The sequence below is a fragment of the Balaenoptera ricei genome, chromosome 16, assembly GCF_028023285.1.
Source record: "Balaenoptera ricei isolate mBalRic1 chromosome 16, mBalRic1.hap2, whole genome shotgun sequence".
NCBI lineage: Eukaryota > Metazoa > Chordata > Mammalia > Artiodactyla > Balaenopteridae > Balaenoptera > Balaenoptera ricei.
Genome location: NC_082654.1, coordinates 112,607,334 through 112,623,758, shown reverse-complemented (window position 1 = coordinate 112,623,758; position 16,425 = coordinate 112,607,334). Strand labels below are relative to the sequence as shown.

Genomic DNA, 16,425 nt, shown 5'->3' with positions numbered 1-16,425 from the left:
AGTCTATTAGAACAGTTCTGTGTTTGCCCGAAGAGCAAACCCAAAGATAACTCAAACACATGTAAGTATTATTTCCTTCTGAGGGGTGAACTATCCTCTATGTAGCTCTAATAAATATGCTTTCTGTATAGCCATGGTCTACTAATCTCTAAGTTCTTCCCCAAAATAACTACACTTATCCTTCAGGGTCTGACTTAGGGCTCACTTTACCCAAAACCCTAAGATTGAGCAAGGTAACCTTCCCGTAGGTTCCATCAGCATCTTGTACTGGACCTTAAACAGTGCTTATGACATGTAAATAAAGATTGACTTCCTGTCTCCACACCAGGCATGAAAGCTCAACAGCAGCAGGGATCATGTATTATTCACCACTTGATCCCAAGAGCCTAAAACTTACTAAATGCTCAATTAATATTTGTTGAATTGATTAACAAACTGATCAAAAACTCACAGAACACATATGAAATTTGAAAGAGGGGGGTGGTCCTTCTTTCTAACTGAAAACTAGTAAATATCCAAAAATGAGTCAAACTCTGTTACTTCTGAAAATATAAAATCTACAACACTGTTTATAGGTTATGCTGACTCAATTAATTTTAGGAGAAAGAAACTCTTCTGTAAACCTATCCAAACTCATTTTTAGAATCTATTCACACTGAATTTTCTGTAGTGATGGAAAATAACTGAATGGCATGCTAATTAGTAATAACAGAAATAATAATAGTAAACAGTAAAAACCACTGGTTACATTTACTGTGCATTTACCATGGACGCTGTTCAAAGAACTTTTTATTTATCTCATACTATCATTATAACGACAGCATAAGGTAAGTACAATTATCTCACACATTCCACAGCTAAAGATACTGAGAAACAGGCATTATGCTAATAATAGTCCATGGGCACATACCGAGTAAATGTCACATGGGTATAAATACCATTTTGGTATTTTTTGATGCTATCAGATTGATTCTCTTTGCCAAACAAGGCAAACACAAACCTTTAATCTGTTTTTTATGGTAACTATTTATAAAATCTATTTTCTACTCTTTCTATCACTTTAATATCCTCTGGTATTTTTTGACAGATATAATGCTAGCAAATGGAGAGTACGTATAAAAATTACACAGTTCTAAAATATTATATTCAGGTTACTTAACACATCCTAAAGTGTTGTTTCCCTTTTCAAAATATTAGCCAAACACTGACAATACATATTCAGTGATGAGGCTGTCACTCTCTACAAATCTACAACATCTTTGTACATGTTTATGTATTAACCAGTTTTGTTACAATTTCTATTATTATGTATGTGTTTGGCCAAAGAATACAATCTTTTTATTCTGTTCTTCCCTCATGTCTTGTCAATAAGACTGACGTTTTCACCAGAGGTTTCATGCGTCCATTTTACATTTGGTTCCACATGTCTTATTATTTCTGAAACTATTGTGAATAACTTTCTTCTATTAAATTTTCTAGTTGGTTTTGCAAGAATATAGTGATATTAGTGTATATCAATCTTATATCCAAAAACTTTGCTGAATGATCTTATTACTCCTAATAATTAATCTGCAAATTCTCTTAGATTTCCCCTGTAGACAGACATATTATTCTCTCTATATATTGACAGTTCGGTTTCTTTCTCAGCCGAGCCCCAATACTGCCATGAACTATCTCTATAACTTGGAGTGAGTCACTAGGATTCACTTTGTTCATTTATAAAATTAAATGATTGAGCCAGGAGATCTTTAAACAAAAACCTTCAAAATTCTAAATTTCCTAAATTATATTACACTATATGCACTTAGAATACCATGTTATATTCTGTCCCACCCTGTACCCAACCCAGTTCCTTTTGACTGTGATCCTCTAAACGGCAGTAAGCCTAATCTAGAGTTTCAGCCCAAGTGGCAAAAGCACATACTACTTACTCAACAGACATGCGAGCCCTCAAATTTCCCAGCTCCCTTGCAGTTAGATCAGACCATTAGCTCTGAGCAATTAGCTGTAAGCAGAGATGACGTGTCTCCTTGGGAACAAAGCACCCAGAAAAGGAAGTTTGTTCTCCATACTCTTTTCTTCCCCTGCCATGGTACTTAAAGTCATTCTAGACATGGAATGTTAGTTACCTGGGGCTCCTGAGTGACCACCTGGAGTAGGACCCCCTAACCAGTGGTGGACATGTGACATGTACACAAATTAAATCACTGAGACTTCGGGGTTCATATTTTTTTCTTACAAAAGCATAACTTAGCTTATCCTGACTAACCCAGGATGGCAAATCAGTTTCATTTCAGGTGCAGACTGATTGGTAGTAGCTTCCGGGAATTGAAAAAAATATTGAGAAACTTTGGGAAAATTAGAAGGGAATGCCATGCACAGTCAATAGCTCCATAAGTGTGGGAGACTGGGTGAATCCTGAACCCCGACTTAGGTCATATGTTTTATGCAAATTGAGGCTTATGAACTAAAAGACTGGTGGTAAACTTCAGTTACTAGTGGCTTGAAAAGTCAGTCCAAACCGCAGCTGGTTACTTCTCATAGCTGCAGTATATTTCTCTAGTACAAACACCCTTAGCTTATCTCCATTCCTATATTCCTGTTCACCAAGTTGACTATCTTACCCCTACACTAAACCCTGAATTACGATCATTTCCAGTCAAGCAATTTCTGCTGCAGGCTTTTAAGGCATAACCTTGAGAATGTAAATCTAACAAGACAAAATATTATCATTCACGACATCAAATCCCAGATTCATTACTTGAGTGTTTACTGATCATTTTCAAAATGTTCTGGCTACGAATCAAGCATCATTTTCCATAAGCTGTTTTCTAATGAAGAACTTCAGAAATACAAAATGGTATGAAAGGATTATAATAAACACCCATGTTTCAACAGCCAGCTAAAAAATAAATTATTACATACACAGGTGAAGTGAACCAGGTACCCAGCCCTGATTTTATTCTGTTCGTTCCCCTGAAGGAGTTATAACCATTCTGCTGAATTTAATATTTATCATTCAAGGGCATTTTTTCAGAATTTTACTACCGATGTCTATATTCTAATACTAATTCCAGAATTGTTTTTCATATTGTAACATGATATAAATGGTATCATACTGTATATGTCCATCCGTAATTTTTTATGTTTGCCCAACATTATATTCCTGGGATTTATTCTTGTTGATAAGTATGGTTATAGTTTCACTGTATGCAGTATAGTTACCGTGTTTGAAATTGATACAATTTAAGTATCAATTTCCCTACTGACAAAATCGAGAGTTTTTTGTTTTGTTTTGTTATTTAGGTGGAGTTTATTTTTTAGAGCCGTTTTAGGTTCAGAGCAAAATGGAGAAGGCACAGAGTTTCCATATTACCCCCCAACACACACAGCTGTCCCTGACCAGAGCAGTACACTTGTTACAATCAGGGAACCTACACTGAAACATTAGATTATCACCCAAAGCCCATAATTAGCACATTAGAGTTGACTCTTGATGCTGTACAGTCTATGGGTTTTGACAAATGTACAATGATTTGTATCCACCATTATAGTATCACACAGAATAGTTCTGTTAGGGAACTGTTGACCAAAACTGCCCGCCTCGGCCAGGCACAATGATACCCACTTACATGAGTCGTCTCACAACTGCAGGTCCCAATGAGAAATATGGTGCTGCCACCGAAATCTAAGTGGAAGAATTCAGGAGGGGCCAAAAGGAGGGAGGAGACGCCAGCCCATAATAAGTCCTGCCAAACTCCTAGAATCCTTTGCTCTGGAATCCACGTTGGCTGAGAGATGTGCGCATCACCAGGAAAGACCCTGAGTCAGACCAAATATGGGCCAAGCAAGAGGACTGGCCAGAAAACCCGGAAACTCACCCTATTACCAGAAAACCTGAGACTGTGAGCCACGTGGCAGAGCAGTTCTCCTGGATTCCTTTACCCTCCTGCTCTCTGCCCAGGCGCCCCTTTCCAATAAAGTCTTTTGCTTTGTCAGCATGTGTGTCTCCTCAGACACATTTCTGAGTGTTAGACAAGAGCCCACTCTTGGGCCCTGGAAGGGGTCCCCCTTCCTGTAACAGTTTCCCTGCCCTAAAAATCCTCTGTGCTCCACCTACTCACTCCACCCTTCCCATAACACCTGGCAAACGCTGATCTTTTTACTGTCTCCATAGTTTTGCCTTTTCCAGCCTGTCATATAGTTGGAATCCTACAGTAGGTAGCCCTTTCAGATTAGCTTTATCCTTTACAGAAAATAGTAAATTACTAATGAAAGTTCACGGTACCAATTCCATTGTCAATCGGTGTTAAGGTTAAGCATCATTACGGTCACAAATATGAGTATTTACTCTGGTAACATGGAAAACATTAAATTAACTTCCTTGAAGCAGGAAGACTATGTCTGTGCATTCTTTGGAAGATACAGTAGGATTAAAAAAAAAAAGCCAAATGAATTGGTGCACTGTCAAAATAGATACATCAATATTAATCAAGTCATCGGTCCAAAGAAGGAAAGTCAGTTAAAATCAGCCAATATTTATTAATCATCTGCTTCCTTCAAAAACGTACTATGCACTTGAGATATAAGATGAATGGGATGTTGCCTCCGCCTGCAGGTGTTTTCCTGGTAATTATTTCATAACAGTTTCAAAAAGTAAATGTAAAGGGTCATGTGATTTTGCAGCAAGAGGTACAGTAGAAGAAGGAATTCACTATGCCTGAATGAGAGAGAGAGGGAGGAGAGGGGAGGGGAGAGGAGAGGTGGATAGGAAGAGAAAAGAGGAGGGAGGGAAGGAAAGAGAAAGGAAGGGAGAAAAAAAGAGAGAGGTATCTGTTCAGGGAGGAGGGGATGCAAATAAATGCAGGAGGGCTTCACAAAGGAAGGCAAATTTGACAGCTGCCTAAAGGATGAACAGGCTTCCTTTAGGTGAAGAATTACACAAGGATGTTCCAGGGAAAAAGAGAACAGAGCATATTCAAAGGCAAGCTGTCTTCCAGCAAACTCAATCAGGCTGGACTGATTACACCTCCAGGGAAGTTTATGTGTGTCTACATATACAAATCAGTACGAAATGACAAAGATTCGCTCTTTGACCAAACTCTCCCCAGGCGCCTCTAAATCCTCTTTTCAACTAAGTCTCAACCTTGGCCTATAGAAACCAAAGACTCTCAACAAAGATGATTTTGTTCATCCCTGTCCCCCGCCAAACTCACATTAAGAGACATAAGCATGAACATAGTTTCTAATGGCTCAAGGCCACAACCCTAATATGACTCTAGCCCCCGCTGAAAGGGCCTCCATAAGAAAGCTCAAGGCCACCAAAAGTACTTTGTTCTAGCCAACACCTGACAACAGGCCCCACCAACATCTCTTAGAGCATTTACTAAAAGGCCATACAACTGTGAATCCTTCCTGTCTCTTTCCTATATACTAATATCTCCTACAACTCAAGAGTGTCTTTCTCAAGTACCTGAAAGCTATTCCTTTGAAATGTAATCATCAGGAAGGATGGCACCCCTGTCTCCCAGTCTCCCCGGGAGAACAGAATCCTAACTTCGATACTTGCCAGCTAGCAGACACAGCTGGCCTAATCGATATTTATATCGACCAACCCTTTGCAATTTTTCCCTTCCCTGACCCTACTGAGTCCCCATGTGCCCCCCCTCCCTATTCCCTCATTCTCCTCTTAAAATACCCAGTAAAGTCTGTACGAATTGACATTGAGTTCAGTTCATGCTGGGCTCTCTTCTCTACTGCAATAGTATATTCCTGATTACCATCTGTCCTGACCATTTTAACTAGTGTCTGGCTTTGCTCATCTTTAGTAGTAATAGAGGATGAAATAACGCAATCCACCATTCTAAAGCATTCAGTAGCTCTCCTTATCTTTCAAATATAGTTGTGCTAGTTGCATGGCATTTGAAGCCCTGCCGCAAGCCCAAAAGAACACTTGGGAATTCCCAGGCACTGACAAATGCTTCTTCTTCTCCGTCCTTCGTCCTGGTCCTCCTTCTGATATGCATCCTTCCACATCGCACTCTATTTATCTACATTTATATTATACTCATTTATTCTTTCATTCATTCATATGTCAAACACATTCATTAACTTATTAATCACCATCTGCCAAGGAGTCCCACTCAAACGCCACGCCTCTACATTCCTAAAACTTCACTATTAGCTCCACCCAGAGTATTCTTTCCCAACTAGAGAACAGGGTGAGTACATCTAACCTGCAGGCAGAACATTTTTCTTCTATAGTATCTTTGATTATTGCTCCTATAGTATTTGTTCTAGCTTCTCCTTTAGGAATATAATATTTTCCACATGTTTTATGAGGGAGAGACACACTATAGTCCATGGGCCAAATCTGGTCCACTGTCTGTTTCTGTACAGCCCATGAACTAAGAGTGCCTTTAGCCTTTTTTAATGGTTAAAAAAATCACAAGAAGTAATATTTTATAAACATAAAAATAAGAAATTCAAATTTCAGTGTCCATAAACACAGGTTTTTTTTGTGACACAGCCATGCTCATTTGTTTACATACTGCCTATGGCTGTTTTCATGCCACGATGTTTCAAGAACTGAGTAGTTCTAACAACAACAACAAAAAATTTGATTCACAAAGCAGAAAGTATTTATAGAAAAAGTGTGCCAACCCCTGTATTAGGTAACCATTTGCTGCAGTGTGTTCACTCCAGTGATGGTTAAATCATACTCTCAGATCTAGAAAAAAAGATGGTGTGCAAGACCTTTTTTTTTTTTTTTTTTTTTTTTAAAAAACAGGCATTCACTCAATTCAGCTCTGATCTTCTAACTTAGCAGCTTCTCCTTCCCGAGCCTATACTTCCACAATCCTGTTCCTATCTCCGCATATGCCTTTACTACTTTGAGAGGACTAACGCTTCCAAAATGCACTGGGTCATCGCCAGCTTCCTGCCTACCAAGGCCCATGCCATTTGTTGGGACTCTGAGTGATGGGACAGAGTGGTGGAGGGTACAAAGCACTGCTTGTTCACACTATGCTTGTTAGCACAGCCCGTGGGTCAGAGGCAGAGAGGTTCGATGGACTGAAGCGCCTGCCAATCTTTCCTTAGTGTTTGAGGTAAACCTGTGTGTATCAGAGGTGAACTCCAGGTAGGCTTTTCTCCAACTGGTTCCATCTACCTTATAATTAGTGGATATCTCTCCCAGATTTTAGATTCAATTGTTTTTCAGTCTAAGATTTCAGTGTTTTCTTAAGTTTTCATTTCATTTTGAGACACACTGACCAGAAGCTCATCTTTGACTACAATGAGAATTTCTTTAAAATCTTTACAATATCCCAAGAACGAGTCTTTAGCTCCTAAGACAATTTATTGATGCTGTATTATTCAAGTATTCCATAAAATGCTTCCTCCTTTGGGGATTTCAATTATGTTATCTTTATCCTTTCAAGTCACCACCCTTTCCTAACTGGGTAAGCAGCATCAATATGTGTTTAAAACACTGAAGAATTATTTCCACACAACTTATAAATTATAATTTAACAAACAGTTCCATTCTGGCCAATAGAATGATCTGCCAAAAATTGTTAGACATTTTCTTTTAACTTTTCAGTTTTATCAGAACTTTAAGTAAGCAATCATTTATTCTTTATAGACTAGACAGTCATACATTATTAGGGTACTTCCTTTCTGCCACGCCTACCACGTACTTTGTTTTCCTCTTAATGTATTGGGGAAAAAATAATTATATAACTAAAACACAAGGATTCTGAGAAACAAATAATGCTATTGATAATTTATGTTCTTTCCCAAACACATTGGTCTTTCTTTTACCTCCCTTTTGCCCAAAATTCTGTGAAAGTCACAATGAATAAATAGAACAACAAAACGGCAATAATGTTAATATTTATCTTCTATAATTGTTTTATTACTTCAATTAATTTTTATGAAAAACACTGAGAAAGCATCTGATATTTAAAACGTTTTATAAACTTGATTTTTAAAGTGAATCTTTCTTACATCATCCAGCATTTATCTTATACTGACATTTTTATTATTCAAAAATTCTCACTTGAATAAGAAGAGCAGTTCATCTGGAATATCACAACTATTATGCAGCATTAATATACTAATGCATTATTTATGATGGTGAATAATATCCTGAAATGAGAAGTCACTGAAGATAAAATATTGCTCTATCATGTTCCATTATGGGAAGATATACTTTTAATTAAAGTGATGCCAAGAAATTGGAAGAAAAAGAAAGAGTTCTTGATATTGTTCTACCTAAAAGGCTCAACTTCCTTTTTGGAGGCCTAATAAAAATCAACAGTGTTGTTTTATAGGTACAGTAAGTATGGACCAGTCTTAGAAATATAGAATCATTGGAGTGTTGGGCTGAAACAAATCTTAAAAATCCTCTTACTATATCTGTCCTGAGTCCACAAAAAGAGTAGTACCAGAAAATTATATGTGTAGCAATAAGATCATTAAACAAGAATCCTACTTTTTTAATGAATTTTCTTTTTTGAGGGACCACTCCATTACTATTGATAAATGATTGGCCTAAGACAATCATTGGTCCCCTTTCAAACTTAATGTAAACTTGAGTTTGTATGTGTGTAGGTATGTATGTGTGCACAAGCATCATTCCATATATGTGTATCTTTCAGTGTACGTTCTAACTGGTCTGCATATATGAAGGCTGCTGGTACACTGATTTTATAACTCACTGTTCCATAGATGTCTCTCATAAGTCCATTTTTGGTAGTTTTTCCACTGACTCATTTGGTAGTCTTAAGACATATAATCAGATCATCTGCAACTAGAGATGCTTTACCTCTTCACATCCAAACTTAAGTCTCTATGTCTAATAACACTGGCTTGTCCCTCCAACACACATGCACAGCAGAGATACTGAACATCCATCTTTAACTTATGTCCAATTCAAGCAACTAGTGGATGGGGATATAGGTATACATATAGCTGATTCACGTTGTTGTACAGCAGAAACTAATACAACATTGTAAAGCAATTATACTCCAATAAAACACACAGATGGACCTAGAGATGATCATACTAAATGAAGTATGTCAGACAGAGAAAGACAAATATCATATGATATCACTTATATGTGGAATAAAAAAATTATACAAATAAACTTATCTGCAAAACAGAAACAGACTCACAGACACAGAAAACAAACGTACGGTTACCAAAGGGGAAAGGGTGGGGGAGGGATAAATTAGGAAATTGGAATTAACAGATGCATACTGGGGCTTCCCTGGTGGCGCAGTGGTTAAGAATCCGCCTTAAGTGACTAAGCCCGTGCGCCGCAACTACTGAGCCTGCGCTCTAGAGCCCGTGAGCCACAACTACTGAAGCCCACACGCCTAGAGCCCGTGCTCCACAAGACAAGCCACCGCAACTAGAAGCCCGCGCACCGCAACGAAGAGTAGCCCCCACTCGCTTCAACTAGAAAAAGCCCGCACACAGCAACGAAGACCCAACGCAGCCAAAAATAAATAAATAAAATGAATAAATTTATTTAAAAAAAAAAAACAGATAGATACATACTACTATATTTTAAATTGATAAACAACAAGGGCCTACTATATAGCATAGGGAACTACATTCAATATCTTATAATAACCTGTAATGGAAAAGAATCTGAAAAAGAATATGTATATACATATTCATACACATATATATGTACATATATATAGGAGGTATAACTGAATCATTTTGCTGTACACCTGAAACATTGTAAATCAACTATACTTCAATTAAAACGTAAAAGGAATTAGTGTCTACTCCAAATAGATATATAAAATTCACCATGTTAACTATTTTAAAGTGTGTAATTCAGTGACATTTAGCACATTCACAATGTGGTGCGACCATCACCACTAACTAGCTACAAAATATTTTCATCATCCCAAAAGGAAATCATGGACCCATTAAGCAATCACCCTCCATTAAACCCCTGGCAACTGCTAATCCACTTTATGTCTCTACGGATTTGCCTATTCTGGATATTTCATATAGATAAAAACCATACAATATGCAAAAATAAACAAACCACTAGTGTCCCACCCCCGGTAAATAAGGTGCTGACTTTTGAACTGAAGTGTGCAAGTGTGTGTGTGTGTGTGTGCACGTGCATTTGTAAAATAAATGTTAAGGAGCTATCCATCAATTCCTATTTTATTATTTTTTGAAACACTGATAGATTTTAAATTTTGTCAAGAGAATTTTCCCTACCTTCAGGGACGTCTAAAGAATTTTTCTCCTTAGCTCTACTAATATGAAGAACTATACTAACGGATATTTTGGTACTGAGCCCCTCTTGGATTCCTGGAATAAACCCCACTTGGTCATGAGGTATATTTTAATGCAACATTGTTTTCTGTTAAAACATATTTTATTTTGGAATTGTGTATCAATATTCCCAAGTAAAATTGTTCTATAATTTTCCAAAATAATTTTTTAAGATTTTGGAATCCATATTATACTAACTCAATGAAATAAATTTGGAAGTTTTCCTTCTTTTCCTATATTTGGAATAATTTAAGCTGCATAGTTAAGTAGAGGTTTATTTGACCCTGGTACAATTCTTGTCAGGAAATTCTTTTATTACTTTATTTTATGACAATTAGTCTGTTTAGACTTTCTGGAGTATACTTAATTTTTCTACAGAATGATTCATTTCATGAAGATTTCCAAATCTACCTGCATATAATTGAGCAAATGGTCCCTTAGGATTTAATTTACTGTGCTGTGACTGTTTTCCCTTTTGTACCCTTATGTAACTTCTAATACATAAGAATATTTGTACTTTCTCCCGTTTTCTTAGTTTGTTGAATTTTTTCAAAGAACCAATTTTTAAATTAACTCATCAATTTCCTTTTTATCTTTATTAATTCTATCCTGTTGCTTTCTTTTGTTTACTTCGTTATTCTTCTAGTTTTTTATCTGCTTGTTTAATCCATTTATTTTCTTTTTAATTTTTATTAATACACGCATTTAATGCTAAAAATTTTCTCCTGATAACTTCCTTAGATATGCCCACATATTCTAAAACATCATGTATTCATTTTCATTATGTTCAAGAAATTCTTCCATTTTATTTGATATTTCTCCTTTGACCTAACATTTACTTAATAGTGTGCTTTGTAAATTTCAGATAGAAATAGTTTCTTAATAGTTTATGGCCTTTGTATACAAAGTCAGGTTGGCTAAATCTTTGACACATATTTTCTTTCCCTAAGTTTCTTAATATGTTACTCCATTTTCATTTGGCATAAAGCGTTGGTCTTAAAAATAAGTATCATGACAATCTGACTTTCCTTCCTTTAAAAGTGACTTGGTCTTTTTGCCTGGGTTCAAAAGATTTTTTTTCTTTACCTTTAAACTCCAATAGCTTTACTATGATTATCTGTCTGGGCCAACTAAGAAGGTGATTTTCTATGCAGGCACTATGCATTTTCAATGTGTGGTTTCAGGCAAGTGTTCTTGAGCTTTGGTTTTCTTCCCAGGGTCATTTATTATAAGTGCATTCTCTTATACCTAACATTTTCTGTTGTCCTTTTTATTTAAATGCATTATTTTATACCATATTTAGGTTCACAGCAAATTTGAATGGAAAACACAAAGATTTTCCGATTACTCTCTGCCCACAGACATGCTAAGCCTCTGCCATTATTAACATCCCTCACCAGCTGGTACATCTGTTATAAGAAATGAAACTTCACTGACATATCTAATCACCCAAAGTCTACAGTTTTCACTCTTGGTTCTGTACATTCTATGGATTTTAACCAATGTATAATGGCATGTATCCATCATTAGAATATCATACGGAATAGTTTCTCTGCCCTAAAAATCCTCTTATTCATCCCTCCTCCCTAACGCCTGGCAACCACTGATCTTTTTACTGTCTTCATAGTTTTGACTTTTCCAGAATGTCATATAGGTGGAATCCTACAGTATGCAGCCTTTTCGGATTGGCTTCTTTTACTCAATAATATGCATTTAAGTCTCTTCCATGTCTTTTCATGGGTTGATAGCTTATTTCTTTTGAGTACTGAGTAATATTCCACTATCTATATGTAACACCGTTTATTTATCCATTCACCTACTGAAGGACATGCTGGTTGCTTCCAAGTTTTGACAATTATGAATAAAGCTGCTATAAACATCCACGTGCAAGTTTTTGTGTGAACATTTAAACTTTCAACTCCTTTGGGTAAATACCAAGGAGCATGATGGCTGGATCATATGGTCAGAGTATGTTTAGTTTTGTAAGAAGCCTCCAAACTGTCTTCCAAAGTGGCTGAACTATTACGCATTCCCAACAATGACGAATGAGAACTTCTGTTGCTTCACAACCTTTTCAGCATCTGGTATTGTCAATGTTCTGGATTTTGGTCACTAATAGGCACAGTGGAATTTCATTGTTTTGTTGTTGTTGTTGTTGTTGTTGTTTTTTAAGGTTTCAATATTTTATTCAAGTTTTATTTTAAGTGATGTTAATTACAGCATTTGAAGGGGAGGAACTAATTCCACACAAAATGGAAGACTCTAAAATGTACCCATTAAACTGCTAAAAAATAAACTGAGTGGCGAAAATACAACAGAAGTTCAATTTAGATTCTGAGTGTTGTCACCATGTGATTACAGTCACAGAGACTCTTCCCAGCTTGCAGCTGGAGCTCTTAGAAGCTATTTCATACTCTGGTGCAAGGGCAAAAAAACACAACATGAGAAAAAACACAATTAAGTCCTGAATTATTGGCTTCATCACATCCACCTTCTCCACCCCAAAATGGCACAGAAGAAACACCTACCACTCCCTGCAGACGACTTTTGGTGTAAAAGAGGTGATGTAGTGGGGTGGAAAAAGTCCCTGCCTAAAAAAGTACCTTTCAGATGAGTTTGTATACACCCATCAAAGAGCCTCTCCTCAATCAGGGTAGGAGACCAAGGTTCAATTCTCAGGAAGTCACAATTTCATTCATTCACTTAATACGAATTTACAAATTACAAAGTGCCCGCAAATTACCAACTTCCACTTGCAGCCATTTCTAGGTAAAAAAGAAACCTGACATCTCTAGAGGGGCCAGCAAGCTCCCCCTCAAGTCTACAGCTGAAAGGACCTTTTTTGAAATTGGGTTTCTTCTGTACCTCTGAAAGGGTAACACCCTAAAGCTGAATCACCTTTAACCTGGAAGTCTAACATAATATTTAGCGATACTTGCATCCCAGACATACAACATTAAAAGGTACACTAAATTCTGAAGGTAGCTATGCTGCAAAATAGTTTAAAATTAAACGACTGTACAGTATTCATTTACGCTTGAAACTCCAGTCCTAGACCAAGCTTGTGGCCACCAGCACTGACATTCTTGCCATCCAGCAGAGCTGACAGTGTCAGTTTGATACCTGGCTTTAGGGTCTGAGTATATTCAAACCCCATCAGGCTGGAGTTGTTCACTTTAGCCGAGAGGCAGGCGTCAGGGTCGATCTGGTACTTGGCTGCTATTCTGAAGCAAGTGTTACTGTTTCCCGCTGTCCAGGCCAGATTAACAGCAGTCTCCAACTATCTTGTTCACCTTCTGATAAATGAAGCCGCCAAACTCTGTCCCATCAATTTTCATTAGCGTGAAGCTGGAATTCATCGGTCTTGTAGCCAACCGCAAAGTTGCTCTGGGTCACTCGAGACTTTGTGGTCTCAAAATTCATCTGGTAGCCAGCCAGCCCGCCCGCCCTCATAACCCAGCACGAGAGCACCCGGGTGGAAGGCCCGGCAATGTCGAAATCCACGTCACAGCCCAGGTTGATAATGTTCCCGCTTGTACCCTGTCTTGATTTTAGCATTTTTTCCCCCAGTGTTTGGTGAGAAGGATGAATCGAACGTCAGCTTCAGGCCACGTGCCAGCTGAGCTTCCACAGTAATCTCCGTGCCTTGTGTGTTGTCAGCGCTCCATTTCTCCGTAAACGTCAGACCATATTCGGTCCATCTGTACTTGGTTTCCAGACTGCCCGTCACTTTGGTGGTCTCAGTGTTGGCTGAACTTGAGCTTGTAAATTCCAGTCCATTCTCAGATTTTGTTTGCAAATCAAGTTTTATTAAGCCAAATCCATAGCCCTCGGTGAAGACATCCCTGGCAGATTTGCCAAGATCAGCATACGTGGGAGGCACAGGCATCTTCTGCTCAGAAGCGGTGGCAGTGGGCTCCGCGGCGGCTACGGCGGGGGCTGCAGCGTGAGGAACCGAGCGAGCGGCGGGGCAGAGGGCCTATGTCATTGTTTTTATTTGCACTTCTCTAATGACATAAGATGCGGAACAACTTTTCATGTGCTTATTTATGATCAATATACAGGTATCCCCGGCTTTTCAAAAGTCTATTTTTATGCCAGCTTGCTTTTAGGGAAGATCTACATTAGTACCTGTTTGCTAATCAAAAGAAATCGGAAGAGGATTTTTGCTTTTACAAATAAAGGCAAAAAGCAGAAACAGCGTTCAGCTTTTGTCTTGCAGCAAGCCATTACAGATCCAGCCCATACTCTGAGCAACAAGAGTGGCACCAAGGAGCATGATGGCTGGGTCATATGGTCAGAGTATGCTTAGTTTTGTAAGAAGCCTCCAAACTGTCTTCACGCAGTCCTTCCTCAGAAGCTACGCTCAGCAAATCAGCATCAAGCAGCCCCAGCTTTGACTGTGTCTGTAAGCATCTGTGCTTTACCTCAGTTTAATTTGTGCATCTGTTAGCAAGATGTGTCCTGAGGTAACTGCTTGTTTGCTTTAAGCCATTTTGCCTTATGAAAAGTTTCATAGGAATGCTCTACTTTCAGATGGCAGGGGAAACCTGTTATCTCCTTAAATGAGGTGTCTTAAGGCCTCTGGCCCATTTTTTCAATCGGGTTGTTTCCTTACTTCTGAGTTTTAAGAGTTCTTTCTATATTTTGGAAACAGTCCTTTATCACATGGGTCTTTTCCAAGTATTTTTTCTCAGTCTGAGACTTATCTTCTCATTCTTTTGACACTGTCTTTCTCAGAGCAGAAGTTTTTAATTTTAATGAAGTCCAGCTTATCCATTCTTTCACGGATCGTGCCTTTGCTGTTGTAATTAAAAACTCATCAACACACCCTAGATCATCTAGGTTTTTCTAACTATGTTATCTTCTGGGATTTTATAGTTTTGCATTTTTCATTTAAGTCTGTGATGCATTTTGAATTAATTTTTGTCAAGGGTGTAAGGTCCGTGTCTAGATTCATTTGTTTGCATGTGGATACCCAGTTGTTCCAGCACCTTTTGTTAAAAAGACTACCTTGGCTCTATTGGACTGACTTTGCTCCTTTGTCAAAGAACACCTGAGTTTATCTGTGGGTCTATTTCTGGGCTCTCTATTCTGTTCCATTGATCTACTGGTCCAATCTTTCACCATTATCACATTGTCTTGATTACTGTAGATTTACAGCAAGACTTTAAGTTGGATAGTGTCAGTTCTCCAACTTTGTTCTTCTCCGTCAACACTGTTGGCCATTCTGGGTATTTTTCCCTCTCCAACTAAACTTTAGAATAAGCTTGTCAATATTCACAAAATAACTGCTGGGATTTTTACAGGGATTGCACTGAATCTGTAGATCAAGTCAGGAAGAACTGATATTTTGACAGTATTGAGTCTTCCTATCCATGAACACAAAATATATCTATTTAATTTTTCTTTGATATCTTTCAAAGTTTTGTAGTTTTTCTCATATAGATATTATAATATTTTATTAGATTTATACCTAAGTATTCCATTTTGGCATGTTAATATAAATGGTATTGTGTTTTTAATTTCAAATTCCACTTGTTTATTGTCAGTATAGTGGGAAGCAATTAACTTTTGTATACTAAATTTGTATCTTGCAATAATTGCTTATTAATTTTACAAGTTTTTGGTTGATTCTTTCAGATTTTCTACATAGATTTATAACGTCATCTATGAACAGACAGTTTTACAAGAGGGAAGAGATATGGGAACATATGTATATGTATAACTGATTCACTTTGTTATAAAGCAGAAACTAACACACCATTGTAAAGCAATTATACTCCAATAAAGATGTTAAAAAAAAAAAGACGGTTTTATTTCTCCCTTTCCCATCTGTAGGCCTTTTATTTCCTTTTCTTGTCTCAATGCATTAGCTAGGACTTCCAGTACAATGTTGAAAAGAAATGGTGAGAAGGGATGTTCTTGGCTTGTTCCTGATCTTTGCAGGAAAGCTTCAAGCTTCTCACCGTTAAGTATATTAGCTGTAGGTTTTCTGTAGATAATCTTTATCAAGTTGAGAAAGTAAACTAAGACTATATGGGAACTAAAGAGGTTTTTTTTTTTTTTTTTTTTTTTTATGAATGCATGTTGTTTTTTCCAACAGAATTTCTG

At 37.5% G+C, this 16,425-nt stretch overlaps 1 protein-coding gene and 1 pseudogene across 1 annotated transcript in view; both read right to left on the bottom strand.

Moving 5' to 3' along the window:
* Nucleotides 1-16,425, bottom strand: part of RYR2 (ryanodine receptor 2) — a 772,975-nt gene that overhangs the window by 744,088 nt on the left and 12,462 nt on the right. The window lies entirely within an intron of this gene.
* LOC132350352 (voltage-dependent anion-selective channel protein 1-like) lies at nucleotides 13,068-14,277 on the bottom strand (annotated as a pseudogene).